The 16,853-nt window shown below is 42.4% G+C and overlaps 1 long non-coding RNA gene across 1 annotated transcript; it reads right to left on the reverse strand.

Annotated features, from left to right (window-relative positions):
- Positions 1–2,656: 2,656 nt before the first annotated feature.
- LOC126934881 (uncharacterized) lies at positions 2,657–5,424 on the reverse strand. Its single transcript, XR_007719133.1, has 3 exons — positions 5,319–5,424; positions 4,457–4,597; positions 2,657–3,986 (listed from the first exon to the last, which is right to left on the reverse strand). It is a non-coding gene; the product is annotated as an uncharacterized LOC126934881 (long non-coding RNA).
- Between the last annotated feature and the right edge of the window lie 11,429 nt (positions 5,425–16,853).

The following is a 16,853-nucleotide window of genomic DNA, read 5'->3' on the forward strand; positions in this document are numbered from 1 at the left end:
GTAGGAGCATGCAGTGGACAACTCTGTAGGACCCAGGAATGATTTCCCTTCCCTCTTCCCAGTGATGTCAGATTGATATCCAGGACCCATGGCATTCCACGTAAGGTATGGTATGTCATTCCAGTCTTCACGGGAGAAACAAAGACCATGGCTCAAAGCATCACCACATTTTGGATTTCTAGTTTGTTCTGAGATAGGCATGTGACCCAAGCTGGACTAATCAGACTCTAATTGTAAACAAGCACCCCCATTTTTCTAAGAGAAAGAGAATGAGGGTTTTAAATTATTGTTTTTCTTCTTTTCCCTTTCCTCCTTCTCTTCAGTTCTCCACTTCCTACTTATCTCTTTAGAAATGCAATTATAACCTTTCTCTTGCCTTCACTAGACACCCCTACAGGGCAAGTTTATCTAACCGCTGCTTACTTAAAAGCACCAGAGGCAGAAACTTCTCCCACCAGGACATTGCTTCAAGAGACAATAGTCAATTTACAACCTAAAACGTGGCTGCTATGAAACTCTCTCCTACCTGGAGAGTATCTTGAGACAACAGCCACTTTACAACCTACTTCTACCCATGATGGCACCAGTTCAATCACCCAGCAGATAAGGCACCAAAGTGAGTCATGCAGACCCCCACCTGCGCGCCCCCGCCCCTGCATGCCATTCGTGTCAAGTTCTCCTCTTTAAAAGCCCCTGCTTTTTGCCCCAAAACTGAAGCAGCACCCTTAAGGGAGGAATCCCATACTTCTTTCCCTAAGCTGGATTTGGAATACTAAGTCACTTTCTTTATACCAGACCTTGCTTTTGTTAATTGGACTCTGCAACTGGCAAGTAACTGAACCTGAAATACAGTTACATTATGATTTCAGAAAATTTACAGATCTTTTGAAGTCACAGACCCAAGTGTAAGCACCACTGAATTAGAGTTAATCCCCTGGGTTTGGATGACAAACTAGGAACATGGAGAATTTCTTCCTCTGGATGCTGTAGGGTTCAGGTATGGGACCCAGAACTGCCAAAGAGATTTTGCTATGATGAAGGAAGGCAAAGAGAAGTCTGAACCCATCCAGAAATAAAAACAGACCTAGAAGAATCCCAGAAAAATAGAGATGCTGATGAAGCCGTCCTTATGGTCCTATATCCTGTTGGACTTCTTGTGTTATTTAGCTGAAAAATTTATTGATTGTTTAAACTGGCTTTGTTTTAGCGAATGATATCTATACAATGGCAAATTAGGAAGCTCTAAGCCCTTGTTGCTTTACAGAATCATTAAAAAAACAAGCATAACTTGTCAGAACCAACTATGTTGGGGCTCTGGAAAATAGTCAATGGTTTACAGAAACCAAGTAAATGCCCTATCAAGAGAAAAAAAAAAATCTGGCCAGGCGCGGTGGCTCACACCTGTAATCCCAGTACTTTGGGAGGCTGAGGCAGGTGGATCACTTGAGCCCAAGAGTTTGAGAACAGCCTGGGCAACATGGTGAGACCCTGTTTCTACTAAAAATACAAAAAATTAGCTGGTCGTGGTGGTGTGTGGCTATAGTCCCAGCTACTTGGGAGACTGAGGTGGAAGAATCACCTGAGCCCAGGAAGTCAAGGCCGCAGTGAGCTGTGATCACGCCACTACACTCCAGCCTGGGCAACAAAAGTGAGATGCTGTCTCAAAAACAAAAAAGTCTTTAAAATGGTAGAAACATTTTGTGGCATTTTTACTCACCCTTTTCCCAGCCCTTCCCCAGCAAGGCAGCCGTCTGGGTCTTGAAGCAGCAGCAGGCCAGTTCCCAGTTCCCTCTTGAGCCAGAGGGAGCAGAGAAAACCTTATTTTCTGTTTTTTTTTTTTTTTTTTTTTTTTTTTTTTTTTGAGACGGAGTCTCGCTCTGTCGCCCAGGCTGGAGTGCAGTGGCCGGATCTCAGCTCACTGCAAGCTCCGCCTCCCGGGTTTACGCCATTCTCCTGCCTCAGCCTCCCAAGTAGCTGGGACTACAGGCGCCCGCCGCCTTGCCCGGCTAGTTTTTTGTATTTTTTAGTAGAGACGGGGGTTTCACCATGTTAGCCAGGATGGTCTCGATCTCCTGACCTCGTGATCCGCCCGTCTCGGCCTCCCAAAGTGCTGGGATTACAGGCTTGAGCCACTGTGCCCGGCCGAAAACCTTATTTTCAAATTATTGTGTACGTTTATTCTAACTTGTCAGAGGGATACCTGAAGGACTGATGTGAGTTGTTCACTTGTGTTTCACCTAGCTCAGAACACCAGCAGGAACAGCAGTGGGCAATGCTTCTAAATACTGCAAGGGAGACTAAATACCCACAGACCTGTGGGGCAAGCGATTACAGGTTGAGACATACAAAAGACTTTAAGGCCTGGAGGAAATGCTGCAGTGTGATTCTTAGGAAAATTTGAAAATTAAGAAGCAGGCAGGTGGATCACCTGAGGTCAGGAGTTCAAGACCAGCCTGGCCAACGTGGTGAAACCTCGTCTCTACTGAAAATACAACAATTAGCTGGGCATGGTGGTGAGCGCCAGTAATCCCAGCTACTTTGGAGGCTGGGGCAGGAGAATCACTTGAACCCCAGAAGCAGAGGTTGCAGCGAGCCGAGTTCACGCTGCTGCACTACAGCCTGGGCAACAAGAGTAAAACTCTGTCTCCGAAAAAAAAAAAAAAAAAAAAGAAGCAAGCACATATGCAGGTGAATTTCAAAAGTCATACGCATATACACATAACCAAGGCAAAACACACATTCAGAAAAAACTAAGAAGACCTTAAGCTTTCACTTTGGGTTGACCCCTAGGCTCAGAACAAGCCGAGCTAAATGTGGAAGGAAAGGCCAATTTCCAAGTGTGGAAAAGCCACTTCTGCAAAGACTAGAAGAGATGGGTGTGTATGTGTGTGTGTGTGTGTGTGTGTGTGTGTGTTGGCTTTTTGTGTGTTTGTTGTTTAGCTTCTGGCATTCAAAAAAAAGCCAAAATATTAGCTGAACATGAGTCAAAGGAACACGTGACTTCAGTTGAGCATCAAAGGATTTCTCTTTTCACAGAGCTAACGGTAAATTATGGGTGACTGATACTAAAAATGTGACCAACATCCACTTCTGGGGAAGAGCTGTCTTGTTACTTGGCAAACTCTAGGGAAAGGTAGTTGGGGCGAGAGGGTCAAACTCAAGCAATCCTCTTCAGAATTTATGTTCCTTAATGCTTAAGTACTACAATAACCAGAAATTTTTCCTTCCCCTTTCCTCATCATACCTCCCCATCCTAACCAGCCCCAAGGCAGAGGACCCCCTTGCGGAAAGCCAGGCCATTTTTGTTAGGGCACCCTATTTCTGGAACATACCCAGGCCTAGAGTATCTGGGACCTAACAGGATTTAGGAAATAATTTAGGGACTTTGTCAGACCATTCTCTACTTGGTGTCCTGTCCTTCTTATCTGATCAACCATAAAAATAGTCTGTGATTCCCCTTGTGTATGGTCATGCTATTCATTAGAGTTGTTACTGTTACCCATTTGGGGTGTAGACGTTCCAGCACAGTCTGATCCTCTTTCCCATCCCCCTCCCCGGACTCGAGGTTTGGCTCCCAGCCAGAGCAGCAAAGTGGCATGCTTTTCCCATTGGCTCTGACGCAGGCCCTGGCAGCATTTCAAAATCACCTCCTTCCTTCTTTATTCACAACTCATTTCTCCCTGGCTTCCCGGCTCTCAAAAGACTGCGTGAGCGGGGGTTAAGAGTGAAGGCATTTCTGGATCTTGATATTTGTTCAGGAAGGAACAGGCAGGACGTGGTCAGAAGGAGGTTTCTGCAAATCAGCTGAGTATCTCAGGCAAATTTCTGTAGGGGGATGGAACTGAGTGAAGCATTATCTTTTCCGGGCAAGCTATTGCAGTAGTTGCCATTACAACAGAAGAACACGTTTTTCTCTCTCCTGGCAAAGCGTATATATTCCACACATCTCTTTGGACAGCCCAGGACTGAATATTGGTACACGTATTCTGAAGAGAGTAGGAGAGTAACAGAGGCTTCAGGTTAGATCTGGGATGGGACAGGGGATATGGCTGAGTAAGCCGCCCTTCTCTTCCCTCCCCTCCCCTCACGCAGAGGCTGAGACTTGAAGACCCTTCCACAGAAGGAGCAGCCTTCCCCCGGGGCAACTCACCCCTACCTCCAACACATTTACAGCAAAGGAGCTGTCTCAGCCATGCTGTATTAGGAAATAAGTCACTGAAAATCAGAGACCGGTGGGGAATCAGGAGATCACTTATTAAAACCCAATCATTGTACAGATGAGAAATTGGAACTCCGGGAAGGGAAGTAACATGTTCAAGACCATCAAGCTCTGAGGTAAAGCCAGAGCTGGCGGCGCTGGAGAATTCTGACTCCAGATGGAGCGCTTTTTTCCCCCCCAGGTCGAGTGATAAAACTCAGTCTCCCATCCCTCCCCTTACTCCTACCCCTAACTCACCTCCAGTGAAATGTTGAATATACACCTCTTTGGTCTGGCATGCAAAGTCAGGATGTTTGGATTGACAGGAACCTGGATTCTTTCTGCAGGTCTTGTCAACAAATTCACCACAGGAGGTGCAAATTATAGATCTTGTAGGTTCTGAATATTATGTCAAAACCATAGCATAAGACCAGGGGTGGCAGGTAGTCAGGGAAGAGAGGACAAATACTGATGAAGGTATCTGGCTTGCTATCCTGGACCTTCCAGATTTCCCTAGCCAGACTTCTGGGGACCTCCAAGGACCCTCTCTTCTAGATATATCTCAGCAGAGCCCAGGTCTATCAGAGAATCTGGTTTTAGGCATCATGGGACTACCAGGAAACCCTCTCCCCTCCTCTTTACAGGCACAGCGTGTAGCTGTGTTTCTGAAGGGGACACTGCGCTGGGTATTTCATTGCTGGTAGCACTGGGCAGGTTTGACTGAGAAAGAAGACCCAGTATCCATGGGAAAGGAAAGAAGGGGATTTGTCTTCAGAGTTACTTACCAAGACCTGAACCCCTGTTGAGAGAAAATCATGTTATTGCTCTCCAATTTACACATCCATAGGTGCTGAATTATTTTTTTTATCACCCCTTCCTTTCAAGCATCCCTCCTCACACCATTCCTGTAGTTAGAGTTTGGTGGGCAGCAGCAACAGCAGGGTCCCCAGCAGCAGGTCCTCCATAGTGGGGAAAGGTATTTGCACCAGCCACAGACTCAGGAACCTGGACTCAATAAACACTGGCCCTATAGCTCCTGCCCCTCAGGATCAGGACTTTCAGAACATTGCTCCCTGACCCCATCACCTTGCTCCCTTTGCCTCCCTACTGCGGGACTCACCCTTCATGGGAGACCAGCACAAAACCAGGAGAGCTCCTGGGAGCAGGAAGAACAGGAGCCGGTACATATATGCTGGAGAAAGCATATATGTACTAGAGGGAAAGAATGAGGCAGCAGGCAATCAGCTGCAGAAAGGGCTCAGTGATGGTGCACCCAACAGGATGTGGGATGGAGGTGAAGCTGCAATTTCCTCCCTAGTTTCCTGTGAGGTGTGTGCTGGGCTATAAAAGCTGTAGTTTAGTTACCTGTATTGGGAGGCCCTGCCTAAGAGAGTGGGTGTTCTGCTTCCTCTCCCTATTCCAAAGTCAACCCACGGCCTTGATCAAGAATTTTGTATAGGGAAGAGGTAACCCTAGCATCAAGGGAAGATGTTATAGCTTCATGTCACAGGCACACAAGTGCATGGCACCCCACATGCTGTGTTGGGATTCCTGATTCAGCCATATCATACAACACTGGGCTGATGAAGGGAGAGACCATTCAGGTGAAGATGAGGAACAAGCTCACCTCAGAGTTTCAGTATGCCTGATAAGAATGGAGTTGGAGACTACAAATCCATAAACAGGTCCAGCACAGGGGACCCAAGATGTAGCCATAACCGATTGTTCCTAGTGGTGACCAGCAATAGTATAGGGAATCTAAAAACAGTATACTCACCAATCCACAGCTGGGACAAGTTGAAGGCATGAAAAATTAAGGAGAGAATTGGCAATCAATTTGCAACCATTCAATCTTACCTATGGAAATATAAACAAAGACATTGTATTAAGGAAACCACGGCACCTACACAAAAGGAAGGCATCTTAAAGGTTGCAAACACCCCAACATGTTTTCTTCTTCCTGCATCATTTTCTCTTCCCTCTAACACTCGTTGATTAAGTCCACTTGTTCTTCTTTCCCATGTCTTTTGACTAAATTATTTTTGAACAATTTCTTTCTTTTTTTTTTTTTCTTTGAGATGGAGTTTTGCTCTTGTCACCCAGGCTGGCTGCAATGGCGTGATCTCAGCTCACTGCAACCTCCGCTTCCCAGGTTCAAGCGATTTTCCTGACTCAGCCTCCTGAGTAGCTGGGATTACTAGCATGCACCACCATGCCCAGCTAATTTTTGTACTTTTAGTGGAGACAGGGTTTCACCACGTTGGCCAGGCTGGTCTCGAACTCCTGACCTCAAGTGATCCGTCCGCCTTGGCCTCCCAAAGTGCTGGAATTACAGGCGTGAGCTACCATGCCCAGCATGGACCATTGCTGTAGACACAACCCAAGTCTAAGCTTCAATATGTTTAGCTAGGCTGAAAGAAGCTTATTTTGCTAGTTTTCTAGTTTGTTCTCTTTTCAAATATTTCCACCTCTACATAGATGAATTAAAAACATCTCTCTTCAAGCCTATTCTGAGGTCTACAGCTATAGAACCCAATTCATTTCAGAAAATTTCACACTATAGCCCACCGAACAAGACTAAAGGTAATTCAGAGTAGAAATCAGTCACCATTGACTAGGATGAGAGAACAATAGCTTATACAGGAGATATAATGTAAGGAATTGTAGGACTTAGCTAAGCAAAATTAAGGTGAGTGGCATTCTCTAAGAGAAAGGTGCATGCAAAGTTCTAGAGATTTGCAGGCTTTCCATGTCACAGATTAGATTCTTCTCTTGTAATGTCTTTATCTAGTTTTGTATCAGTGTAATGTTGGCCCTATAAAATGAGATATGGCGAAAATAACTGCTCTTCCGTGTTCTGGAGGACTTTTTATAGAATTGGTATTGTTTCTTCCTTAAATATTTGATGGAGCTCACCAGTGAAGTCATCCGGCCTTTCCCTATGAGAAGGTTTTTATTTGTATTTTTTTTGTGTGTGAGAGGTTTTTAACTACAAAGTCACTATCTACCTAAGGCATATTTATTTCTTTTGGGGGGACCGTTGGTTGTTAGAGTCTTTAGGAACTGCCCATCATCTCTCATAGTAAGTACCATACTAAGCACCTATATGAGTTTGTTTATTATGGTTTGGTGTTGTAAGGACTTAATGTATTACAGTACTGACAACGGAGTAAGTGCATAGTCATTATTGTTATCAATATTTTCTAAAGAGAATAAAAATCTTTGACTAAGACAAAAAATATTCCAGGTTAATTTCACTCAATTATCTATTCTGTAGAATGACAGAAATTCAAAAGACCCAACTACTAACACACACCTAGAAAGAAGTATCGACATTTTCTATGGTTTGAATGTCCTCTCCAAAACTCATGTTGAAACTTCCTCCCCAGTGTGGCAGTACTGAAAGATGGTGAGTTTAAGAGGTGATTGGATCATGAGGGCTCTGCTCCTGGAGCTGCCGTGACTCAGGCGGCCCCAGATCTGGCTCATGCCATAGCTCCAGAAGGTCTAAGTCCTAAACCTTGCTGGTGTCCATGTAGTGCTAATTCTGCAGCCTTGCAGAAAGAGAAGAGCTGCGGAGAGGCTTTGCAGCCTCCGCACAGATTTCAAAAGATATTGTCAGAAGTCTGGGCCCCCAGGCAGAGACTTGTCACAGAGAAGGATGAACTGCAGATAAGCCCCCACTACAGCAATGCTGAGCAGAAATGTGGGGTTGGAGCTGCTGCAGAGAGTCCCTCAGGGAAATGCCTAGTGGAGCCATGGGAGCAAGATGACCACGAAGAGTGTTCACTTGGGTAATATCTAATGGAGCTTTGGAGCAGGACTGCCATCAAAACTTTAGAACTGCAGAGCTGCAAGCATGCAATGCCATCCTGCAAAAACTGGGTGGACTGAGTTCAGTCACAAGCCACAGGGGTCTTGAGAACCCAATCCCCATACCAGTGTGCAGTGGTTGCCAGACATGGAATTGAAAAAGACTATTCTGGAGTCTTAAGACCCAATGTCTGCTCTCTTGGGTTCCAGACTTGCTTAGAGTTTATTACCCCTTTCTTCTTGTCTACTTCTCCATTTTGGAATGGGAATATACATCCTAGGCTTGTCTCACCATTGTATCTTGGAAGGAGATAACTTGTTCTGATTTTACAGGTTCACGGATGAGACTCTGGACCTTGGACTTTGGGCTTTTGAGTTGGTGCTGCAATGAATTAAGACTTTGGGGCTATCAGGGTGGAATGACTGTATTTGTATGTGAGAAGGACATGAGTTTTGCGGGGCCAGGGGTGGAATGCTGTGATTTGAATGTTCCCTCTAAAATTCATGTTGAAACTTAATTCCCAATATGGCAGTATTGAGAGGTGGCCCCCTTAAGAGATCACTGTTCAAAATGGGTTATCATGGGAAGGGAGCTGGTGGCTTTATAAGAAGAGAAAGAGAGAAGTGAGTGAACACATTAGCACACTCAGCCCCTCATCATGTGATACCCTGCACTGCCTCAGAAGTCTTCAGAAAGTTTCCACCAGCAAGAAGGCTCTCACCACCTGCCTCTACCTGTGAGAAATACATTTCTGAAAGAAAGTTGGGATGAAAATGCTAGAGATAAGAGCATGCAGACTTGCAAAAGAAGTGGCTTATCCTAGGACCCTGCCTTTTAAGGAAAAACACCTCTTGTGTTTTTGTGTCCTGCAACTACTCTTTCCCCATTTTAAATTACCCCATTCAGGTATTCTGTTACAGAAATGGACAGTAACAGAAAATTGACTGGACCTAAAACAACGTTGAACCTTGGGGGCCTTTCAATGTACCCCTTTTCTCTTTTCTTGGCTAATGTAATCTTTCAAACAACAAGAAATCATTTTTTTCTAAGACTGTCCCTATATCCCACATATGGATATAGTATGTCAAATAAGTCCTCTCCCACAGTTCAAGGGATTAGCTAATGATCAGTTCTGCCCTCCTTTAGTGGCTCTAGTAAAGGGCCATAGTTGAAAAGTCAGTGTCCTGTATTCTAGTGAAAATTCTTCCAAAGATTCTGCTATGATCAAGAAGACCCTTGGTGTGAGCATCACAGTAAGTTATACTGCTTCCGTCCCACATGTCCTCTAGTTCTGGATGGCCAAGGTCATTCCTCCATTAATTCTGATGCAGGTCTTTGAATAAAACTCTGAGAAATTAACACTAGAATATTTTCTGCTAGAGGTATCATTATACCCACTTTACAGTTTTGGAAACTGAGGCTAAGTGATCTGCCAAGGTCAAAGTACTAGGGAGCAAAACTAAGATTTGAACTTGGGCCTGTCTCAACAATCCACCTAGCTATTAACTGTTGTGCCAGCACCTGCCATATGTAAAGCACCCAGCTCAGTATTTCAGAAACAACAGGGACCCTTCCAGCATTTTTTCTACTTCCTCTTTTTTTTTTTTTTCTGAAGCGCATATATAACTCTCTGATGTCTGAGCAGATGTCAGTAAGTTGAATATTGAGATACTCTGGAGCACTGTTTTCTACATGGAAAGCCATAGAGGCAGAAAAGTGTGCAAAAAACCCAGGGATGTAACTGTTGGTGAGAGCAATTCTAAAACTCAGGTACAAAGGAAACTCAAATACAAAGGAAACTCAAGTACAAAGGATGACCCTGCTTTGCTTTTTAAAAGGGGGAGGAGAGAGGCCTGCAGCTTACTGGTTAAGATCCCCTCATGAGCCACGCATGTCACCTTTGAATCCCTCTTAATAGCTCTGTAATCTTAGACAAGCAAGTAACTTCTCTAAGGTTCAATTCCCTCAGTGGTAAAATGGAGAGAACAGTATCACCTCCATCAGGTTGTTTAGATGAGTAATTGAGTTATGTTACGTAAAGCAATTACAATAGTTCCTGGCATGTATCTAATATTACTAATCAGTGTACAATGGACCGAGGGCAGAAGAAAGGGCCACTCCAGGATGTGAAACATGCTAGGAAATTGCCTGTGACTGTCTGGCAGCAGCATGAGAAGCAGGATCAAGCAGAATTGTGTAACAAGATTATGTTCTGGTGACAGAACCATATTTACAGTTTTAGCCAAGAGCCGAGTGCTTGCTGTAGCCTCACCTGGCACTGTCGGGGCACCTTGCCCATACTATGAGCTCCTACAAGTTTGAGGATTAGGTGATATCATCCCCATGTATAAGTAATAAACTAAGACAATAAATGAAAGAGCTGAGATTTGGGCCATAGTCTAACTGGTTCTACTGCTTACGCTCTTCACAATGCTGGATACCACGTTATAGGTAAGGCAGTAGTGGTAAAAGGCTTTGCACCCTGACTTCCTGTCTAAAAGAAAGTTGGGATGAAAATGCTAGGGATAAGATCAGGCAGACTTGCAAAAGAAGTGGCCTATCCTAGGACTCTGCCTTTTGAGGAAAAACACCTCTTCTGTTTTTGTGTCCTGCAACTACTCTTTCCCCTTTGAGCCCCTCGAACAGCTTTCCTCTTTAAGCCTCATTGCCAATACGCACTCCCCACTCCTAGCTTTTGTTCTTCTGTAAGAACCAGGGAAGGACTGCTCTCATGCCCCATATGCTAGAAGTTGGTCGTTTCCACAAGCATTTATTTCCTGGGAAAGAACTGGGGGCTCTGGAAGCAATGCCTAGAATGACAGGGAAAGGGCTGACTACTGGATAAAATTCAGTGGGCTCAAACTCCTGGATTCCAAGGACCAGAACAACGGTAAGGAGACAATGCAGGAGCTGCTTGATAACAGCAGCCAACATTTATAAAGTTATTGTATGTACATTATCTATCTTGTTGTACGCTTGTTCCCAACCATAAGCCCGTGAGGAAGGCAATGTGGTGGTCATTTTCAGCATGAGGAAGCAGAGGTCTGAGAAGGTGTGGCTTGAGGGTTTCAGGACTCCAAGCCCAGTGCTGGGTAACCACACCTCACAACCTGCTCAGTCTTAAACATAATTTGAGACCGAGGGGCACACTGGAAATGAATGTGGACCTTTGAAATAGTGTTTATTGCCCAGACACAGCCTGACACTACCCCAAGATCAAATTTCTCCCTACCTCATACTATTTATGGCGGACTCTCTGAGAAACAGAGAAGGAAGAGGATGAGTGGGGAAAATGCAACCTTCTTTAGCCAGGAGAGAAGTAACTCAGCAGGAATCTTCTCAGAAGTCCAAGTCTGAGGCTTGACCAACTGCCTTTGAACTCAGGGCTCTAGGTCTGTGTCCGCATCCACCAGCCCTCAGTGAATCGGAAACTCAGGAGACATCAGGATCACCACACGAGAGGGACTATTTCCTCTTCCAGCTCTTAGGGCTTCCTCTGGGCACCAGAACTTAAGCTGTTGCTATTGCTAAGAAAGAAATTTGATAAACTAATTCATGGTCTGGGGTGACATCAGCAAGATGCTGAGCAGAAACTTCCGGCACTCTCCCCTCCACTAAAAGAAAAAAAAAATTTGACTCAGGGTCCCCCAGGGAATATTCTAAGTTACTTAAGACATGTTTAGTGTGAATCTCAGCATTCTAGGACTTTGTCTTAGAAAACACAATGCTGAAGGGTGGAAGTTGTTAACACAAAGGGTGACTCTGAGGGTGGAGGATCAGGCTGTGTGGCATCTGGGTCCAGCCATAAAATGTAATGACAGTAATCATGATAAAATAGCGACCAGGTATTGGACATTTATTATGTGTCAGGCACTACGCTACAGTTTACATGTCTTATTTAAAGATCATAACAGCATTATTATCCCCATTTTCAGATGAGAAACAGGCTTTTTGAACAAGCTTGAAATGCATATTCGTATGGAGATTTAAAAAAACGGCAGTCTGGGTCTCAGAAGAGGAAGTAGAGAGGAAGATGAAGATGTGTGGGCCATCAGCCTGTAGAGGGTATTTAGAGCTATGTGATGACGTAACTGGAAGAGATAATAGGGCAAAAAAGGCAAGGACTGAGCAAGTCATGTAAATGATATAGCCTCAGGTTTTTTGTACTATAAAGAAAAATTTTTAACCTGAAATTCAAGCCACCAGGTATTATTATAGTTAACATTGTTGTTGTTATTGTTGTTTTGTACAACTTTTATGCATCTGCCTGCATAGATGCTGTGCCACATAAGTGCAGTGCTTTATGTCTGGTTTTCAGATTGTTGCCTATGCTCTGGCTGAGCTGCCTGCTAAGAATCCTCCTGAATGAATGGAGTTAGATTTGTGCCTGCTGATTGTCTTCTGAGGAGCAGCTCGGAGGACAAGAGGGCCTCAGAATGAATGAAGTGCCCAAAAGAAGGCCGCCATGCCAACACCTCAACAAGCCAGAGTGGTGACCCTGAATGGTGGGAGGTGGGACAGGGGACAGAATAGTAAATGACTGGCAAGTAGTGAGAACCAAAAAATAACTTGACAATTAAAAAAAAAAAAACCATATCAAAGTTCAAATTATGCCCCAACTGTACTTGTGATACTAAAATTTTCACTACTCCATCAATTTTAAAACTGTGGAGACTCAGGTACTTCAGTGGTGCCCAAGTGGAGAGTTTCCTTAAGAGTGCCTTTGGACATGCATCCTAGCTCTCTATTTGGGGGAGAAGGTTTTCTGGGATGGGGAAGGGAGTGTGGAAGTGTTACTAAAAATTTCACTTTCTTACAGCGTGTGTGAGCATACAACCTTAGAAAATTTCTAAAACTTGGAGAAAAGGCTGCGTCCTTTTATAACCTTTGATTTTTTATCATTTTGGCATAAGATTCAGCCTTTGAAATTATAAGAGCTTTTTTTTCTTAGTATTATTACATCTTCTAAATGTCCTAGTACTCTTTCTTCTCCACCACCCTCCAAATGCTGCCAAGAGTTCTGGTGCCGCATCGTTCCAGTGCCTTGTTCCGTCTTCTCACCTGACTGAGCTTTTCACCTCTCATCTGCTGCCCATCTCACTTTAATGATAAAAATCTACCTCAGCTCAAGGCTCCAAGAAGATGATGTTCTATTCCCCTAACCCCATGCACTGAACCCAAGCTGTTTCTGGAACAATGGTCCCGGGCTTATCAGGACTACTGTCTGAACTACTGAACTACTCTCTCCACACCCACCTCCCACCCGGTCTAGAGCTTCAAGAAGCTCCCAGAAAGACTCACTACATTCTTGCCCGTCCTTGAGAACAGGGATTCAATCTAACTTCCCTTGGCACTTTAGGTCATGGCCAGGGAAGGTATTTCTTTCAGGGCCTCTTCTTCTTGGTTTTAGTTCTACAAACTTCCTTCTGCAGTTTCATCATTTTATTCTTTTCTTTCAGCCTTTTTTCAAGTTTAGTGCTTAGAAAAAATCTCCTTCCAGCTTCCAGTGCCTTATTCTTTCATTCCTGCAAGTAGTTCCAGCATCCCAGCTTCTCCTTCCTGCACTCAGAGGAGCAGAGCAAATGAGTTCTCTGCCTTTTGCCCTGCACAAACCCAAGGCTCACAGGACTCTATTTTAATTGATTCAATTCAGCAAATACTTACATATTGAAAAAGAATGGGCTCCAGGTGAGCAACACAGAGGCCATAACAAAAACAGCAATAGCAGGAATGGAGAGGAGAATGATAGTAGTGACGTGATGAATGCTGAATAGACTAGACTCTGTCACTGGTTGAATGTGGAACAAGGGAGGAAAAGGAGTCAAAGGTAATGCTGACTGTATCCATATCACGGCTCTAGGCTAAGCTATGGGAACACAAAGGAGGAACTGAGTCAGAGGGGGAGTGCTGAAAAACAAACATTTATACCAAGATGTGAGGTTGAGAAAAAGTCTTCTAAGCAAGGAAGGAAGTGGCTTAATCATAAGACCTAAAATCAGACTTAATCATAAGACCTAAAACTGTAAAATTACCAGAAGAAAACAGAGGAAAAAAATCTTCTTGACATTGGTCTGGGCAATTACTTTTGTATATGATCCTATAAGCACAGGCAATAAAAATAGACAAATGAGACTGCATCAAATCAAAATGCTTCTTTACTGCTAGGAAACAACAGAGTAATGAGACAATCTACAAAATGGGAGAAAATATCTATAAAGCATTTACACCTGACAAGGAGTTAATATCCAAGATTTAAAAGAAACTCAACCAACTTAATAGCAAGGAAACAAACAACCTAATTAAAATGAGCAAAAGATCAGAATTGATATTTCTGAAAAGAAGACATACGAATAACCAGAAAGTTATGAAAAAATGCTCAATATCACTAATCATCAGGGAAATGCAAATCAAAACAACAGTGAGATATAACCTCACACTTTTATTAGAATTGCTATTATCAAAAAGACAAAAGGTAAGTTTTGGGGAGGGTGTGGAGAAATGGGAACCCTTGTGCACTGTTAGTGGGAATATAAATTAGTATCCTTATAATGGAAAACACTATGGCGGTTACTCACAAAATTAAAATAGAACTACCATATGTTCCAGAAATCCCTCTTTTGGGTACATATTCAAAGGAAATGAAATCAGTTTCTCAAAGAGATATCTGCAATTTCATGTTTATTGCAGCATTATTCACAGTAGATGAACTAGGAAATCAACCTAACTGTCCATTGAAAGGTGAATGGACAAAGAAACCGTGATGCACATGCACACACACATACACAATGGAATACCCTTCAGCCTTACAAAAAAGAAGAAAATTCTATCATTTGTGACAACATGAATGTATTTGAAGGACGTTATGCTAAATGAAGGAAGCCAGGCACAGAAAGACAAATACCGCATGATCTCAATTGTATGTGAAATCTTAAAAAGTTGAACTCGTAGAAGTAGAGAGTAGAATGATAGTTACCAGAGGCTGACACACTGAGGAGGAAAGGAATGAGGAGTTGTTGATTAAAGGGTATAAAGTTTCAGGTAAATAGGAGGAATAAGTTTTGAGATCTATTGCACAGCAAGGTGACTATATGCAACAATAATGTATTGTACATTTCAAAATAGCTAAGAGAGTAAATCTCAAATGTTTCACTATAGAAAATAATAAGTAAGCAAGGTGATGTTAATTAGCTTGATTTAATCACCCCACGTTGTATATATATATATCAAAACATCACATTGAACCCCACAAATGTATACAATTATGATTCATCAATTTAAAATAATATTAATAAAACATTAGTGTGAGGAAGGAGAAGGAAGAGAGAATATCAAAAATTACACCGTGTTTTCAACTTCACATAAATAAGCAACAGGTAATTAGAAATAGTTGTGTATAAAATTGCAAAAGCTTGTTTCTTGATATTACACTCAAGAATAATAAAAATTTTTTGACATGTACTGAAAAAAAGAAAAAACGTTAAGCAAAAAATAAAAATAAAGACATAACAGCAGACGTAGTAAGTACTGCATAAATGTTATTTATAGCTTTTTAAATGTACGTATGTTTTGTGTACTTCATATGTATTTGATATTTCTCAATGCAAAGGAGCACAAAATTAAAAGATATATGATAAGTTAGAGGTGTCAGTGGCTGGGACACTGCTACCCTTTGAACATGCCATGTTTTGTCTGTCTAATGGGTGTTTGTTGTTCCACACACTAGTTATAGAGGCACTGTATGAACACTCTGGTACTGAAAGGCATGCTGACTCTTCACGGCCATTTGTTATTGCCACCACAGTGTGATTTTAATCCCTCTATGTGAGGATGGAATGCTAATCAAAGCTTTAACAGGATGGAAGTTTGAACTCAAGTGACCTCATTCTTTTTTTTCTCAAAACTGAAAATCTTCCCTAAGCTTCCAAGATCAAAAAAGGAAAAAATACTTATGTTTTCTGTGGCTTGGAAGTTCTTCTCAGTGAGAATTCATCACCTACAAGCAACATCATGACCCTGCACGAGTGGCTACCAACACCCAACTTATTCTTTCTCTTTTTAAGTTGTTTATTTGAGAAGTACAAAATGTATATGGAGAATTTCCTAAAACACATATGAACAATGCAAGGAAAAATTATTAGATTCATACACAAAACATTTTTGAAACAATTTTACTGAGGTAGAGATTACATATATTAAAATGAATACATTTAAGTGTAGATTTCATTGTGTTTTGACAGTGTGCACAACTGTGTAACCACCACCATAATCAAGATATAGGACATTTCCATAATCTCAAAAAGCATCCTCGTGCCCTTTGCAATCAACATCAAACCCTACCTTCCATCCCTTGTAACCACTCCTCTACTTTCTGTCACTAAGATAAATTTTGACTACTACAGTGTTTCAAACAAAGAGAATCAAGCACTTTTTGTGTGTATATTCTTTCACTCAGTATAATGCTTTTACCTGAGAGGAAAGAAAACACATGTTTCCACAAAAACCTAGAAAGAAATGTTCATAGTAACTTTCTTTGTAATATCCTCAAACTAGAAAGAACACAGATATTCCTCTAAGGGTAAAAGGGTAAACAAAGTGTGGTACATCCATACAACGGAATACTATTCAGCAATAAAAAGAATGAACTATTGATACTTGCAACAATTGGATGGTTCTCAAGGCTATTACGCCAAATGAAAAAATCCACTTCCAAAGGATTGCATACTAAATGTTCCCTTTATGTGGTGATGGACAGTTATGTATCCTGCTTTAGTGATTTTACACAAACCTACACAACTGATAAAATTTCGTAGTAATATACACCAAAAAAGTATGTGTAAAAAC

This window comes from Macaca thibetana, chromosome 14 (genome assembly GCF_024542745.1).
Source record: "Macaca thibetana thibetana isolate TM-01 chromosome 14, ASM2454274v1, whole genome shotgun sequence".
In the NCBI taxonomy this organism is placed as follows: Eukaryota; Metazoa; Chordata; class Mammalia; order Primates; family Cercopithecidae; genus Macaca; species Macaca thibetana.